The sequence below is a fragment of the Cavia porcellus genome, unplaced genomic scaffold (genome assembly GCF_034190915.1).
Source record: "Cavia porcellus strain 051 isolate PalLab524CR breed Dunkin Hartley unplaced genomic scaffold, mCavPor4.1 scaffold_20, whole genome shotgun sequence".
Classification (NCBI taxonomy): Eukaryota; Metazoa; Chordata; class Mammalia; order Rodentia; family Caviidae; genus Cavia; species Cavia porcellus.
The window spans coordinates 12,533,648-12,548,945 of NW_026947503.1; the positions used below are offsets into that span (position 1 = coordinate 12,533,648).

Sequence of the window (15,298 nt, forward strand, 5' to 3'; positions counted from 1 at the left end):
CAATATAGCTATGAAACCAAATCATTATTGTGACTTAATAAAAGTATCATATACAAGTATTTTCAATATATTATTGATTTTAATATATTATATTATGTAAAAGCCTTTAAATGTCACAGAATATCACATTCTTGGTTACCTCTTCTTTCTCCACAACCTTGATGTTTTTTACCTAACAAATTGAAATTTCATGACTTCAATGTTGGAGGAAAAACATATTTTAGATTTTTGCTTATAGATAAACAAAATGTTGATCTTATAGATAAACAAAATTAGCATTAATTCTTAATTTCATTTAGCATGAAACTACATATAATCACAATAGTCTAAAAGTAGGGAAAGTCAAATAACATTTTAATGAGTTTTATTGACGCTTAGAAGTATGATTTCATCACATATCTTCATCAAATTATTAGTGCCAGCTTCTGTTATATCAAAAGAATATTTTACATTTTTTGCATGGTTTTAGAATTGAAATGTTTTCCTTTGATTCTCAGCCCTCTCTCAAACATGAGATAATGTCTTTATATTAAAAACCAAAGTTTTCATTAAAAGAAAATAATATTTAAATTTGTGTCCTTTGACCCAGACATGCCTCAATATTAAATTTCCTAATGTTTTCGTCTAAATAAGGTTTTCGTGTGTTCTTTATCAGAGTATGACAGAAAAGGAGTCTTACAGAGATGATGGAAATTCTATTTGAAAATTTATAACAAACAAAAGAAGTCAATGCATAATTCCAATGTATGATATGCCCACAACAGGCAAATCGATAGCATAAAACTAGTTAGTGATTATCTCAGACCAGATAGAGTCAAGAGTAAAGAAAAGTGACCAAAAATGGACATTGGAGTTCTGTGGGCTGATGAAATGGCGCTAAAGTAAATTAAAGTGAAAGTTACACAACCCTGTCAATACATTAAAATCCATGACAGTTGAATTATATGGTACGTGAGAATGTAAAATGCAAAAATTGTTTTAAACAAAAGGATTCCAGAAGTTATATCTTAGAAGTTCTGCTGCTGGGCGAATTCTTAAACAACCGGAATCTTAACCAACTTTGACTTCTTAATGTATTATTGGAACTCTAACATTAGAAAGAACAAAAATCTTGCTCACTTTTTAAATGTATTTTATAATTTAACATTGAGATTGGGGTTGAATGTTGCGGATTTCAAACTTCTTAAGCTGCCAGTGTTGAAATGGGACTTGAACACTTTACTATATGAGTAGGACACTGCTTATTTCTTATGTAAGTGAGGTACTCTTGGAAATACTCTGTCTTTTAGAAATTTTAATAATTTGGTGACAAATCTGTTACCAATTCCCTTTGCCTCCTCTAACATGGCATTCTTGAAATCTGGCGAAAGAAGTATGATCTGTGCAAATCTTTTCTGCAACCAAACAGCTGACGAAATCACTTTTCCGCTTTGGGACTTTGTGCTTTCTTGTATAAACAACAAAGATTTTAGAATCAGCGAAAACCACCTATGTAGTGACAGAAAATCTCAGAATAATGTCAATAGGTCAAAAGAAAAGAGTCATAATTTTTAGCAACTTTTCTTCTCTTGTCCTACACCGTTTATTTTCCAGCCTCATTGAAGTGCACCTTCAGGTGCCTATTGAATTCTGACCAAGAATGAGACCCTGAGACAGCAGAGCAGGCCCCAAGCACGAGTAAAGGGACTGTTTCTACCTTTATAGGGAAGGGACTGTTTCTGCCTATATAGTGATATATATCACACTAGAAGGAAGCCTAGCCATGCCTGCACTGTTGGCGCACTGGCAGCTACATGAAGAACGTGAGTTTGCAGTACCAGCCTGCTGTTTACCATGCGGAAGAAACACGCCACCAAGCGGATTGTTGGAGAATAGAGACAGGAAAGCGCCACAGGTTAAATTCAAGTTTTATGGATCCTAAAATCTTTAAAACTTAGGGATAAAGAAAAAAACTGGAAATGACTATTTATTTATAATGAGAAACACCCAAAGATGCAGAAATTTTGAAATCTGACAAGTATCAGATGACAAAAATCAGAAAAGACAAAATTATAAAGCCCAGAAAAATAACCAAACTTGTTGTGGATTGGTAACTGGTGGTCCACTTGTAGCCAGGTAAATTAAATCATGTGGTGCTAAATGAGGATGTCCAGCTGAGGACTGTTGCCAGCTTAAAAGGAGATCTGGAGAGAAAAATGTACGTTGTGGATTCGCCTAAATGGTGCTGCTGTTTGGAGCTGTATTTCTCCTGGAGCAGCTTGTATTCTGGCTGCCCTAAAATAAACTCAGCTGTTACCCCTGGAGGCGCTTTGGACTTTGTCCCTGAGAGTGGCTGCAGTTCACTTTGGGGAGCTCTGCTCCTTACTTTGAGCATTGCTTCTTGGCTCCAGAGGGGAAGACGATGTGCTGCTCAGTCTTCAGGAGAAGCTTGTCATGCTGGCTTCCTGATTTGAACTCGGCTGTTGTCATCATCTGAGGAGCTCTGGACTTCATTGTTGCTGGGGATGGCTGTGGTACTTTTCAGGGAAGCCCTGGCCCTTATTTTGAGTGTGGCTTCTTGGCTCCAGTGTAGAACCTTTAACCTACGAGCACTGATCCTTCATCCCATTGGCCTAGATTTTCTAGCATCTGTCACTGATTTTTGGGCCTTCCCAGCACAGATCTGTTTGCATGAGTCGTTGCTGTAGGCTGCAGGACTTCAGTTGGACTTGTGTGAGACATTGTTGTGGGCTCTAGGTTTTCAGAAGAATTCATGTACGGTATTGTTATGCAATCTAGGCCCTCAGGGTGTTGACAAATTTCCTGTACTTCTTGTATTTAACTCTTGTGACTATTACAAAATAATCCTGTAAATTATTTGTCCTGTATTGTCTCATTCTCTTTGAAACCCCTAAGACACTTGGATACATTAAAAAAGTTTAATAATAACTCCTATATAGTAATACATTTTTATAGATTTTGAATTGTGCTTTGATCAGCCATTACTATGACAATGACTTTGTATTATCATTTTTCAACAGAGGTCAATCTTTCTTCCAGAATAGTTGGCCATTTTATAAAAATTATATTGGGGTAAATCAACTCACAATGTATAATCTATTTGGTATTTTGAATATTTACTCTTTGAAGCATGTGCCTTACAAGCATGGGAATTTTAAGAAATTATATTTATGTATTTCCCATTTAAAAGTATAGTACTTGTCAAGTATGTTTTTCTGATGAGAGAACTTGTATACTGACTACCCATACAGAAAAAACAGCCAAAAAACATTCTTCACTACACATGACTTGCATGACTCCTCCACGCAACTCTGACTTGGCAGGATTCCAAACACTTGCATAGCTACTGCATGGACAAGAGAGAGGACTGACTGCAGGGGTGGTGACGACAATGTCAGTATGCAAAGAGACTAATATATAAACAACTTTAATTAATTTATTTTAAAAATTGCACTAAATCTCGTGACCATATATACACATTCTAGGACCTCTGTCAAGGTCCTGAAGGGACCCTAGCAAGGGAAAGGCGAGAACTTAAAATTCTTCAGCTTGATTCTCTGTCCATCTCTGCAGTGAAGGATCATGCACCATATCTTTCACAGAGTGAAATGTAGTTTAGTGAAAATGAACGAATCCGATATCTTTATGTAAGTATAATATATATATGTATATATATATATATATATATATATATATTTAAGCCCACCTAGTAATCAATATGAAAAGAAAGTTAAAGCATATGCTTCATTTCAAATTTGAAGTTACTAGCTAAGATCACATATGGCTGTATCAATGCCAATAATGCAAAGAGCAAAAGAATAAAAAATTGTAGACTAGAAGGAAGCCAGCACTTGAATCGAGTTATGGCTCTTTTCTTAAGGCTTGTATATTAACCAGGGTTCTCCTGTGAAACAGGACCAGTAGACTGTGTTTCATATACATATGTTTCATATACATATGTGTATGTTAATGTACATATGTGTGTTTATACATAGCTGCACATATGTGTATACACACAGGTAGATCTACACCTATAGAAACATATATAGAGAGAGCATGAAAGATTACATGGGCTTAGTCTTACAATCTGCATTTCTCAAGTTGGTGACCCAATAAAAGGCAGGAAAAATTCAATATCTCATGGGAAGGTAGTCACTCAGACTCATAGTCATAGGAATATCAAAAATTTGTTCTACTTAGCCTTTCAAATTAGGGAAGGAGAACCATTCACATTGGAAAGGGTAAATATTTGTATTCAGTCTATGTATTAAGTGTTAATCTCATCCAAAATATTTTCAAAAATACACTGAAGATGTTTGACCAAAAATCCAGTGCTCTCTTTGGCAGCATATACACTAAAAAAAGTCTAAGCAATTTGTGACTTCTTCAAAGCAACCCAAAAAAATTAAGCATCACAGTTCATCTTGGGGATCACCATGATCCATGCCAGCTTCGTGATCTGGTAGTGTAAGGCAGTAGATTTGAATTTGGAATACACATTAGAATAATGAACCTCTCAAAATAGACATCTAAGAAGTACTTCCAGCCAATTAAATAAAAATCTGTAAAGAAGGTCCTAGAGATTCAAAAATCTCTGTCTGTGTCTGTCAGTTTGTCTGTCATCTATCTATCTCCATCTTTCTATAGTTTTAAAAATGCTTTCTAATTAATGGTGAATCTAATGAATTCTGATTCAGCACAACTCCATCAAAAGATCTTATATTCGTATTATTCATATGAGAATCACCACACAACATTCCATCAGCATCTAATTTTGTGCCCACCAAAAAAATGCTTTAAAATAAATAATTATATAATCTATTGGCTTTGATTTAATTTTAGTACCATATCACAAAGGAAAACGGCCTGAAGTGAAAATCACACATTCTAAAATACGTTTCAAACAGTATCTTCTGTTCCAAGATATCAGTATGTGTTATCAACCTTCCCAGATGATCCCTGGAAAAAAAAAAATACTAGGTAGAAGACTGTCTTGCTTGTGGTTTCTTAATTCTCACCTGAATCACAGACGCTAGAAGGGACACACCACACCCTTGAAGGTATGTAGATGTGTAGATGATGCTGTGTGTCTCTAACAAGCCTATATCCCCTTCTCACCCCAGAAGCTAAGCTGAGTTCCTGCTGTATTTCGGTCTATTCTCTTGGATAAGATAAAATTGTAAAATTGTTCCACAATCGAATGATGCTATCCCATGATTGCCAATGACCCCGAAGTAATCTAAGTCAAGAATTTAGCTTGGCAAGTGTATGATGAGTAACTAGAATGTGGTCCAAAACCAGAAATAGAAGATTTGTGCTTCAAGGCAATCTATGGATTAGAATGTGGAAATGGTGTGATATACTAACATTCCAGGATTACACAAAAGTGGCTTGCACAAAAGTGGCTGTTATTTTTGTGGCTTTTTTTGTTGTTTTGCTTGCATTTGGTTGTCTTTTCCTTTCATTTCAATTTCTTGCATACTGTTACTATCTACTCTTCTTAAGTGAAGGAACTAAGATTTCGGTTAGATACTGCATGGTTCGTTTCATTGCTGTTCTCATGCTGCTTATTATTAAATAACTTTATTTCAGGATACCCAAATAAAAAATGTTTCACATTTTATTTTTCAGCTCTCATGATTTTTTTATTTCAATGAGTTTAAAAGTATATGTCTTGAAAGTGATTATTACTTTTCAAGTACTTGATAATTCTAAATTTATCATTTCAGTTGTTTTTATGACACAGAGAAAGAATTTTTTAAATGGGATTACATTCCTGTTTTCTAGCTGATGTTTTAATCAGCTATATGCATGGCATATCTGGTGACTACTTAGGGTAGCCGGAGAGAAGGGGGGAAACTTTGAATTCGTGAAACGTGGACCATGGAAAATTCCACCAGGTAGGATATAAAATAAACTATTTTGGAGTGCTAACCATTACACAATGGAACTCACAAAATACAATATTTCATGAGATATATGTCCCTACTGTGTGAGACATTACCTGTGTCTGAGGTAACTTAATCTCTATGTAATTTGCTTTGATACATTGTCCTTTTTTTTCTTTTAGCCTACTATTACTATTATACTCAAAGCTATTAATTCATATAAATTAAAAATTAACTGGTTTCTTCATATTTTGTTTTAAACTTCAAAATGTCATTGTCCAAGTTAAATAAATGAATGTTATCTATTTTCAACATGTTCGTATTTTTATCATTTTAATTTGCTACATGAAAAGTGGATTTTGAATAGCCTAAATTTCTTTTGTAATTCTCATAATATTCTTACAGTTAAATACGTCATTTCAGTGTTCTGAGGGTTACCTTGGCAATAGCTGTAAATTACCCACCAGCAGTGTAATTAATTCTGATGTATATAATTTACTGCTTATATTACTCTTAATTACATTTGTTTAAAAAGGTCTTGAAGGTACTTAAACTGGGTCCCGCATGCTTCATTTTTCCTCTACATTTACAGAATTCTAACATGGTGTTTTATCTACCATGCTGTTAGCCTGATAAGCTAATTTATGTCACACAAAGAACAAGCTGAACATATTTCCATGATGGATGGAACTTCAGGGAAGAAGTCTCACTGTAGTGTCCTGAAAAAGCTAAAGTCCTCTAGATGCAGTGCAGTAGAATCTCCAACTTAAAAAAAGCCAAGTGTAAAAGTTCAAATACCTTCCTTAAACCAGAACTATTCCCAGCTCTCAAGAACAGAAGTACATTTAACTAGTAAAAAAAGTACTCACAGCACTTCATTTAGTATTAATCACAAATTTTTAAGGCATTTATTCAAAATCACATGTAAGGACACTAATAAAACAGGCTTCATCTATAATAGCATAAAACTGATAACTCAATGGGAATACATAAACTAATTAAATAATAAATACATGTTTTGGTACGGTCTTATAAAATTTCAACACTGCTTTGACACAAACTAGAAATGGAAACAAACTGTGCATATGAATATTTCCCCTTTAGCAAAGGAATATATAAACTGAAGTGAATAGCGAAGGATAACCAGCTGGAAAGACAGGCAGAGTTGTCAGGTGGTGTTGCATATGGAGAAGAGAGCACAGTCTGTGTCACTGAGTGAAAAGAAGTTAGGTTCTTTTGATGAAAGCAAAAAATTACCACCATACAAGTGAGCTTTCCTGTTGCTGAAACCAAATGCCCAACACCCATATCTTAAAGATGGAAATGGTTTGACTTCACTTACATTTTCGTGATGGGTGGCTCCAGTGAAGGACCATCACAGTGCAAAGGCATAGTAGTGCAAAGCTTCTCTATCCATGGTGCCCAGAAGGCAAAGCAGGTGAATAAAGCCACAGAGAAAAAGGTGAGGAACCAGATATGGGCCCCCAAAATCACACCTCCATTACACACCCAGACACATCCAACTGTGTGGTTTACTCATTCTCCAAGCCAAGTAAGTTAAAAATTAAGTTTAATTATCATATCTCAACCCTTGTCAACTTGACACCCCACCACATCTCCTGAAGACAACAGCAATTTCCTAATTCCACCTAACATGATACAACTGTCCAACCTAAAGAAAAATTTCAATAATCTCTTCCACAATGTCTCAATAGTTTTAGCATTTTTCAAAAGTCCAAGTCAAATTCTCACCTTAGACTCAAAAAAACCTTTGCTGTAAACTTGTGTAAAATTGAAAAGTCAAATTACTTAATGCCAAGATACAACGGTGCGAGGTAAATATTACCATTCCAAAAGGGAAGAATAAAAAGATACTAAAGAACAGGACTAAAGCAAGACTGAAAACCAGCAAAGCTAACACTTATAACATAATAATAGCATATCTGGATCCAGGATATAGTGTTGAAATGTGAGGTGCAAAGAACTGGGACAACCCTTATACATATGTGCTTGCTGATTAGAGCTTATGTGGTCTCTCACTTGGCCAGGACGCACTTATGGTCAGCAGCTTTCCACAGCAGGTATGCAACATTTCTGGAATCTCAAACATACTTAGGTCTCCATTCCATCTGGCACTTCATCCTACAGCTTCATGTACTACTCCTCCACAGCTTCTTGCCTGGTATCAGGTCTCTTTTTGAAATTTGGGTGAGATTCTCTATGACCACACAACTCTTGCAATCTTCGTAGTGGTAAAACCAGCATGATACAGACTTTGCTAAGGTCGGCTGTCAGTAACTAGCTTCCCCCCACCATATACATGGTTATAGAGGCTTCTGAGTGCCTAAATAGCTGAGCATAGTGAAATGAACCCTGAGGAGCCAATTCCTTAGGTGGCCCCTCTGGATCAAAGGACTCAAGGGCTCTCTTCTCAAATAAAATATTTACATTTTTATACACTTGATGATTTCTGAAATACCACTAAAGCATCATTCTTTTTTGTTCCAGTTCAAAATACTCTGTTTCTTTCAAATTACACTGATCTAAAAAAAACCACAGAACCTCTTTTGGCCCCATCTATACCTGTGCTTCTTTGGGGAAAGAGTTTAAATTGTTCAAATATTTTTGTTGTTCTTGTTGCCAATTCTATCAATCTAGCTGAAAGTCGGAAGTACATGCCATAGCCTGAATTTTTGAGATGCCTTGAAATTAATCTACCAAATAAATTAATCAACTGCCTTTAATCTCAGTTTCCTGCAAATTTTATGCCAGAATATAACACAAATGATTTCTGTAATCTAATTACTAATGAGGACCTTTCTCCCAACTGAAATCTTCTAACCCTGGCCTTTAGACATTCCTCAGCATTGTGGTCTTCTGAGCTCTAACCAGAATCATCCATCAGTTTCCGCGTATAGCATTCCTGGATTCATCTAGCTTTTGTTTTCAAATCTTTCCATACTTTTCCCACAAACTAGTTTCAAGTCTCTAAATCATATGGTCAGGTATAGTTACACCAATGGTTCTATTCTCAGTACAAATTTTCTGTATTAATCAGTTTTCACATTTTTGAACCAAATATCTGACACTCACAAGTTAAAGAGTAAGATACTTCTTTCATTTGCACCTTGAGAAATGTTGGCCCATGAATGACTGACTCCAAGAACATCATGGTGAAAAGACATGGTGGAGTAAGATTAGTCCCTGATGCTTAGTTCAGAGGTAGCAGGGGGCCAAAGCAGCTAAGTAGAGCCAGAGAGGAAGATGTAAGGGACCAGATGTGTACCCCAATGTCACCTTCATGGCTCACCCACGCATATCTGAAAGTATGATTTATGGATCCTTGAGGTGGTTCATTAGCCAAGAAAATCGACTATTAAATTTCACAGTCACAGACAGTAGCTGTACGCTAGTGTGGACAGGACAGAATGACACAGAAGGGACAGGAGAGAGATTGTAGGAGTAAAGCACATGACAATGTAGGACACTTTCGCTACTCAAAGCATACATTCCCGGGGATAATCAAATATTCCCCTAGTACTCCAAGTATCTCTGCATCTATTACTCCTCCCACCAATAGGAAAAGGGAATTGGCAATTTTTTTTTTCATTTTACAAAGAACAGCACAAAGGAGAACAGAACAAATCAAATAAGAACAGAAGAATGCAAGCAACGTAGCACTTTACAAGACAACCAGATATCAACAAAAGCTGCCATAATGTCTCTTTTCTTCAGAATAGTTGAGCATACCTTCACACACAATAATATCAAACAACAGTATAGTATAAAATCATTCAAAAGAATGAAAGCATTACAGGGCTTCAAACCCAAATAACAAAAATGAACAATGGCTACTATAATATCTCATTTTCCTCAAAAAATACCATCATACATAATAAACTCAAATAAAACACAACAGGATACAACCAATCAAAACAGAAAAACAAAAGCATGGTAGGACTTCAAAACAAGATGACAGTAAGTCAGCAGTAGCTTGTTTTCTTCAGAGTAGCTATTCATACCATCACATATAATAAAATAAATAAAAGAATAAAACCAGTCAAACCAATGAATGAAAGCATTATAAGACATCAAAACAATCTAATAGGAAACCATGATTATCATAAAATATCCCATTATATTCAAAATAGCTGCCTCTACCATCTAATAGCATAAAATCTAGCAAAACAAGACAGAACAAAGCCAAACCTATCAAATTTTGTACACAATGCAAGAGTTCAAGATCAGACAATAAGAAACTAGCAGTAGTTTCCACCTTCCCCTCCCAGGTGTTTCCTCCTTGATCTTACATTTAACTACTTTGCTTTCGGACCCCATTAACTCCTTCTGTTTCTTATTCTAGGGTTCATGCATATGAGTATGAACAGTTTCAGCCATGACCATGATCTCCAGTTGCATCCATTTACCTGCAGGAGCCTTCAGATTATTCTTCTTTATAGCTGGGTAACTTTCCACTGCATGAAAATACCGTATCTTTCTTATCCATTCTGCAGCTGATGGGCAAGTTACTCTGGCTTTTTTTTTTTTTTGTCTCTTGTCACATGAAACAATTTTTTTCTCCTTTGATTTTCAGTCTATTTTCAGTTAGACATATATTTCTTGTAAACTGTAGATCGAGGGATCTTGTTTTTGATCCACTCTCCTTGTGTTTCTTTTTATTGCTGACCTGAGGCTATGTACATTAATGGTTATAACCAGCATGCATTGGTTTGTCTCTGCCCTGCCATCTTCCTGTTGTTGACCCTACACATTTCCCCTTCATTCAATTGCCTGACTTGTTCTGCAGTCTTCTTCTGCTGCTGTTCCTGGAACTGTAATCATTTTATATCTCTCTAGAATATTTCTTAGCACTCTCTGTAGGGTTGGTTTGGTAGTCATGAATTCCTTCAGTTGTTCTTTATCTTGGAAGTATCTTATTTTTCCATCAATTCTGAAAGATTGTTTTGCTAGGTAGATCAATCTGGGTTGGAAGTTTAAAGGAGGAAACTGGACACATTTATTTCTGTTCCATCCTCCACTCCCATCCCACTTCTATGGGAAAGAAGTATCAGAGCGGTACATATATTCTGCAACCTTTCTTGAGAACAGTGACAGAGTACCCCTGCAAGGGAGTATAAAAGCTTCTACTTCTTTGGGTATGTAAGTAAAGCTCTTAATATGAGGGTTTAACGTTAAGAAACTCACTGTTATGGTTTATATCTTAGTATCTCTCAGGAAACTCATGTACTCAGGGGGGAAACTTTTAGAAAGGAGTCAACTATGGGGATGCTGTAGTTGAACTGGTGTTAGGAGATAATCCTGGTTAGAAACGGGTGATTGGAGGTTTGACCCCCAAGAGCATAGCTCTTTCCTTGATCCTCTCTTTAATAGATTCCCTTCTTAAATATAAGCCAATTTCTTCACAAATTGATCTGTCAGCAATGATGAAAACAATATTTTAATTAGTTCATTTATTAATAAGTTAGCATATTTATAAGTACAACTATGTTAGGAAACAGGTTGATTCCCGTATCACAAACTAATTAAATGCTTACCAAATCTATTTCATATTTTGGAATGTAACATACCTAAACATATTTCTCAACATTTTCTACAATTCAGTGTTGCTATGCAAATCAGTGCTCACCTACATGTTGTAAAAGAGAAAGTAACAAATAAGACACTCCTTCATGATCTTCCCATTTTTCTGTTTTCTAACATTTGATCAAATGCCTGCATCCACACATGTGACCACTGGGACCCAGAGGACAAAGAGTTAGTGAATAGAAACTACCCTCAAAACAGGGGTAGGAATTGTACATGAGTAAAAAATAATTGTGTCCCAGAACTCAGAGAAGATGGATGAGTCAGGAGGATCTGTCATTTGAACCCAACATGAGCAACTTGGCAATTTAACAAGTCTTTTTTTAGTCTCCAAAAAAGAAAGACAAGAAAAAGAAATGAAAGTAGCTTAGTTTGAAGATTTTGGATTCAACCCCTGGAGCTATAAAGTGAACATCTTTTAGACAAAATTTTATCCAAAAATTCTGAATTTTTTGTTATTGTTTACTGGAGTAGTTACAGTAGAAATTTTATGATATCATTATGGGCCATCCATTAAATTCTCCAAACAGGTAGGTGGATTTGGATTTCCTTAGGCTTACAAGTTACTTGAAAGGCAGCTATTAATCTAGTAAAAGAAAAGTGATTGTGGTATTTTCAGTTAAAGGAAAACATGATGTAATTTAGGGATTTACAAATATCATCCACCCGTGTTGGTAGAGGAAAAATGAATTAAAGGAGGTCAACAGTGGTAGTGAAGTGACCTGGAAGACAAGAAAAGTAATAGATTATGAGCTCTGTCTGTAGAAGTAGCAGAAGGAAAAGCATCACAGGAGATACACTTCGAAAAAAAGAACTGAAAAGTTACAATCAGTTTCAGTCACTTTTAGGAATAATTTTTCAAGCCACAAAAATTTCAATGAGATCACATTTCCAGTTAGTTTTGACCTTGTAGCTCTGCTAGTGTTCTATTAAACAACTATTTCAAATAACTATCTTTAAGCACCAATTCTTGATCTCTACAGAGTAACTCACATATGTCATATTTTTGTTTAGAAGGTAGGATATAGGTATAGAATTTTAGCTGCTTATTACTAACAATTTTAGTTTTCTACTCTCCCCACTTCATAACTCTCTTTTTGAAGTTTCTGAGATCAGACTTCAATGTAAGTTATGAGTACCATAAAGGATTCCAAAGTACCTGTTTCTTATAAATTTTTCAAAGTTTCTATATTAGCAATTAATATATTTTTATGATTACAAAAAACTCAATAAAATCTATAAAAAACGTGCAGTACCAGATAAAATCACACAGGTCTCAAGAAAAATGAAAAGGCTACCCTTCATTTTTCAGCTTCAGACTAACGTTAGTAATATTTTTATATATGGCAAAGGATCCCTTCCACTATAAAAACAATCAGCTATTGACTTTTAAATACAGTATCATAGTTATTTGTAATCAATGGTACTTACATAAGTATTTGATCTTCTAGACTCAGAGATTTCATAGAAATGATTATTTCAGCACTACTGGAATTTATAATCTAATTTAAATCAATATATACAGACATTCGGAAGAGCTGAATCAGTATTAAATTTAACACAGGAAAAGCAATTTGGATTTAATTACCACTAGTGCTCACTGTCTTGGTTGCATTTTGAATACTTGGATTTCACAATTTAATTTCTCTTTTCTAAATGTCAGTTATTTAAGAATGATTTTTCTCTAAAGAGCACCAGATTTTAAATACATTTTTAAAAATCTAGGTCTATTAAGCACATCTGTTTCCAATTCAAACATTGCTAATCTCTCCATTAGCACTTCTTAGCTCAAAATATACTTGCTTTCAACAATTTTAGTATCTACAAAATAATTGCATTCGTATGTGATTATTTTTTACATAAAGAGCCACAGTAAAAGTGGAAGTCGCTATCAAAACTTTTGAGGAATAAGGAAAGATACCATGGAGTTTCCAGTTATTGCAAGGAATTTTATGAATGTTAACAACTCAGACATTGAATATTTTAAGTTTATATTGATTATGATGCCATTTTCAAGTATCTTATAAAATCTTTATTCTATTACAATCCATTAAAAAGAATTAAATAATTACATGTAACTCAATATTTTACTAGTTCTGTTTTTAAATATTTTTAAATTTTCATATTTTATAAAAATTTAAATATATATGCATACAGCATTTGTTCATGAATCTCTAAATACATCACAAGTTCCTAGTAGGAAAGTAGAAATATTTTAAATTTCATAAAAAGTGCAAACCATGTTTTTGTCTTTGTTTATAACTTTTCATTACCTACAATAAAAATTATGTGTTATTGTCTTGTTTAACTTCATAGTTCATCTAAATGAAACATAAAATCAAAACTTTTTCAGCAGTGTTTTATTCTAAAAGCCATATCAATAGCTTACCAACTAAAGTCATTATATTGCATTAATACTTAGAATCAACCATAGACTTAATTTTCACAGTAAAATGCTCAATTTATTTGTTCTCATACCTATGTATCTTTGTTAATCAATTTAGAGTGGATACTTTCAGATTTACTACTAAAAAGAAAACATCTTAAGAAGAAACATTTTAAAATATATCAGTATATTGCTTTGTAAGTCAACTCAATACCATGAATTTTCCCCAAAACTTTTGCTACATAAATATTACATTACTTGAACAAAAAAGTTTTTGAACTAAAAGTGACATTATCAAGTCTATACTGCACACCAGTGGCAGGAGATTGTATATGCAGGTGAGTTTTTTTAAAGACCAATTCTATATTAAATATTAGCTTTCCTAGTCATATTTAACATTTTTATTGCATATAAACACACTCTAAGAATAACGTGATTTTTGTGTTGAGAACTATGCTTTCTATAAAATGTTAACTAACTACAAATGTTCACTCTAAGAATATCATTTTCATTTAGGTACCTGTACACATATAAATACTATAAATCTACATATTCATGTACAGGAGTGAGCTGGTGCACACCTAGGTATACTGCACACACACCTGCTAAATGTGAACCTATTTGGAAGAATTTCATGTCATTATTATTGCTCATTTTTCCTTCCTTTTGCTCATTATATTTTCTGTCATATCTACTTGGAACAACATTTAGTAAACAAAACGTATACAATTATTTTAATTAAATTAATTTTAATTAATACATCAAAAATTATATGTATTGGGTACTATGTGATTTTGCAATATATTGGGTACTGTAGAAATCATGTTAAAGGTATCTACCACCTCAAACATTTGTTAGTTCTTTATGATCAATACATTCAAAATACTTTTCCTAGTTTTCTGAAATATATAGTACTATCAGTACCACAATTATCCTATTGTGAAGTAGCACACTGGATCCTCTTCTTAGACCTAAAAATTAGTTCGTATCTGTTGCTTAGTTTTTCCTGATTTTTCTCCTTCCCTTTCCTAGTGTTTATTTGTCCCCAGTTTATTCTCCAATTCTATGAGATCGATTTCATTTATAGTGAGACTTGCAGTACTTTCTTCTGTCCCTCGGTTCACTTAACATAATGATGTAAAGTTTCACCAGTAGTGCTTTCAATGACTGAATTTTCATTCTTTTTATTTTTAGAGTGATAAACATTTGAGAATCATTAAAATTAGAGGGCTAATGACAACATTTTTTGATAGTTCAATAGAAAAGAAAAAAGTAAGTGGTTTAGAACTATAATGTCAGTATGAAAAGAACCTAAATTTACTTGAGATAAATTGTTAATATCAGATATCTTTACAAAAGATTATAAAAATTGTTTATTCTAGATGACAGGCTATAATAAGATATATTCAGCAGTCTCTTC

General features: G+C 34.2%; 1 protein-coding gene across 1 annotated transcript in view; it reads right to left on the reverse strand.

Moving 5' to 3' along the window:
• Ccdc102b (coiled-coil domain containing 102B) overlaps positions 1–15,298 on the reverse strand; it is a 125,958-nt gene that overhangs the window by 53,319 nt on the left and 57,341 nt on the right. The window lies entirely within an intron of this gene.